This window comes from Macadamia integrifolia, chromosome 7 (genome assembly GCF_013358625.1).
Source record: "Macadamia integrifolia cultivar HAES 741 chromosome 7, SCU_Mint_v3, whole genome shotgun sequence".
Lineage (NCBI taxonomy): Eukaryota > Viridiplantae > Streptophyta > Magnoliopsida > Proteales > Proteaceae > Macadamia > Macadamia integrifolia.
The window spans coordinates 19,622,202-19,625,886 of NC_056563.1; positions in this window are offsets into that span (position 1 = coordinate 19,622,202).

Genomic DNA, 3,685 nt, shown 5'->3' on the forward strand with positions numbered 1-3,685 from the left:
TGGAAGATGATCGAGCCAACGTCATGCATAGTCAATCGTACGACAGAGAGGCAAAAGCATCAGTGTAGATTTAGTTATCAGTATCGGTATCTTTGAATCGGATCGTATCAGATCGATTCGTATCAATTACTTTTATCTTTATTTTTAATAAAAAAAAATAGATACATTCTTTATGTTTTAGTTTTTACCCCGAAACGGTTAGGCATTGATATTGGTCTCACTTACTATCGATATGATATGACTAATACTATCTATACAATACCAATACTTAAAACCATGAGCATCACTTAACCACACTGATTAACGTTAATGGTAAATATTGGATGGTTGGTTCATCTTCCATGTTGCGTCTTTACTATGGCTCTAAGTATTGGTAATGGTTCCGTCATATTGGATCAGTATTGGTAGAAATCGGTATCAATACCTGATTGATTCGGATTGGTTATCAGTATCGGTTTGAGGTTTAAATCGTATAAAAAAATATATTTTTTTGCAAAAAGCAAGGGTAAAACTGATCAATATGAACGAATCTGATCCAAAGCAGTATCATATAAATATTACCAATATCAAGAACTAAATCCTTGGTCTTGACTCATGACTCTTGATTTTTTTTTTTTTTTTTTTTTTTTTTGTTTGGAGGGGTTAGATTCTTGACTAGTTTCGTGATACCGATTATTGGCGCAGTGTGTATTTGATGTATCAATCTGGATAGGATGGATTTATCTTGCATAAAAAATAAATTTTATTTATTTTTTAAACTATTTTACCTTTATGGATTAATCTTGGCCAATTTCAGTCTGATTCAAGCTATCCTACTTGATTTGATCAAATTTTTAAAACTATGGTATCGAATCACTAGCATGCTTTAGGTAATCCGTATTAAAACAATAGGTATAAGATATAAAATAATAATAATAATAATAATAATAATAATAATAATAATAATAATAATAACGATTTTATCTTTCTATCTGTACCATTAAACTGATACAATATTGGTCAAGAATCAATATTAGCAACTACCATATTGGTACGGATGGGCCTTTGCCAATACCGGTATAGATCAATTGATTCATATAAGGATTACTTGAGCCATGGTCGGTATATGGTTTAACTGATTATAATGGATCAGCAAGTTATGGTAATAATTTTGTACTTAATTTGTAGAAGGGAAAAAAAAATTGCTTCACTAAAAAAAAATGAATAGAACCATTAATCAATATGGGGCCACTTTTAGTTTTCAATTTGCGCACTGCATTTTTTATTGGCCTCTTTGTTTTCTTCGATCAAGTTTTCCTTAAGTCATGGTAAAAGAAATCACTTGACCACAGTTTTTGGAGGGGTAGGAGGAGAATGTTTGTATTTCAAATTCTTGTTACAACTGTATTTGTTAAATGTGTGGGAGGTAAATGGTTGAACGCTTAAGTCACTGAAGAAAAACTGAATCACACGCAATAGTGAGAGGTATGTTTGACCATTCATAAATAAGGGGATGTTTTATGACCCAAGAATGATGACTAAACCCTTTCCATGGAACAAAGGAAAACCTGTTTTTTTTCCTTATGAAAAACTCTAGGTCTCTTTTGTTTATCAACACATGTAATTGTTATATTTGGAGTCTAGTTTGTACTCGTCTTACACTCCCAAAATTATTTTTGATGATGACAAACTGAGAGCAGTATAGGAAGATGATATTGTTAATTGGCTAAATCAATTTCATTTGGATATATTATACCTTTTTCTAAACGTTGTTAAAATTGATTTGCGTGTAATCTTTTTAAAAGATCACCGAGAAGAGAGAGAATGTTGGTATTTGAATGTCTAACTATTACACTTAATGATGAACATAAGTTTCACCTACTACAATTTAAGGCACAAAAGGGAATTCTTGGAAGAAAAAAAAGGCATGTGATTACAGTTGAGTGTACATGCGTTTGTATACATCTCATTAATTAATAAAAAAGAATGAAGATGGATTGATACATTGCACGCCATTATATATTGGCATCTTGCAGACAAAGCTAGTCAGTCCATAAGAGGAAATGCAAAACGGTTCATACAAAGAGGGGTCATATGGTTAAGGAGAAGATAGATCAGTGTCAAAGGATGTGAACTACCAATAATGTGAATGTCATTTTCTCTCAAAGAATATAGGATAAAGATTATCACATCATCCTCTTGGTTTAGTTTGGTTGTTAAGAAATGAATACTTTTTTTTTTTTATAACGATGGGTCATACCGGGGTTGAATGAGATTATTAATTGGCTAAATCAATTTCATTTGGATATATTATACCTTTTTCTTAACTTTGTTAAATTTTTTTTTTTTTTTGGGTGAGGACTTTGTTAAATTTGATTTGCATGCAAGCTTTTTAAAATATCACCAAGAAGAGGGAGGATGTTGGTATTTGAATGTCTAACTATGACACTTAATGACGAACATAAGTTCCACCTACTACAATTTAAGGCACAAAAGGGGGATTCTTGGAAGGAAAAAAAAGCATGCAATTGCAGTTGAGTGTACATACGTTTGTATACCATCTCATTAATTAATAAAATTTGCACCCAAAAAATTTTTTTAATTAATAATATCATAGAAGAAAATATACTTTTTTTGTGAAAAGCAAGGGTAAAATTGACTATTATGAACGGATCTGATCCAAAGCAGTATCATATCAGTATCGGCAGAGACCAATACCAGGACCAATATCAAGAACTAAAATTGACTTTTTTTTTTTTTTTTTTGGGTGGAGGGTTTAGATTCTTGATTAGTTTCATGACACCAATTATTTGTGGAGGGGTTGGATTCTTGACTAGTTTCATGATTCCAATTATTGGGGCAGTGTGTATTTTATGTATCAATCTGGATATGATGGATTTATCTTGCTTGAAAAAATGTATTTATTGTTTAGACTATTTTACCTTTATGGATTAATCTTGGCCAATACCAACCTGATTCAAGCTACCCTAATTGATTTGATCTAATTTTTAAAATATGGTATCGAGTCACTAGCATACTTTAAGTAATCAGTATTAGAACAATAGGTATAAAACAAAAAACAATTTTTAATGGATTTATCTTTTTATCTGTACCATTAAACTTTAGGATGTGAATTTGAAATCGAAACCATTTGCCGAAATCGCAAAATCATTTAGTAAATGGTGCGGTTCTGGTTTCAAGTTTTAAGCCGATTAGTTAGACGGGTCGATCAGTTCTTAACCATTTAACCCGTTGGTTTCAAACCAAATTGAAATCGTGAAAATCAAATTGTTTAAACCATCAAAACCGATCCGATTAACTCGTATAACGATTAAATAATATCTTGGCAAGTTTCTAAACCTTATGCCTAGACACTTGCTTCAAATTGATGAAAATGTCTTCAGGGTACCCTTGGAGACTGAAATGCATATGGAATATAGATGGTTGTAGACCGAGTTAGAATTAAGTGCCCATTATGCTTTGGTATGATTTATTGCAATTCAGGGCAAGTTTAGGATTTAGACCATGAACTTGTAATCTATATATGTTGTTAGTATGTTACCACAGATGGGATGTTCTAGTTGAACCACCTATCATTTTATATTGTAGAAGGCTGGATTTGGATGTTGTATGATATTAGTTCCATATATTTGAGAATGGTCATACTATCTTGTCCTATTGTACATGCACTAAGTGATAACAAATT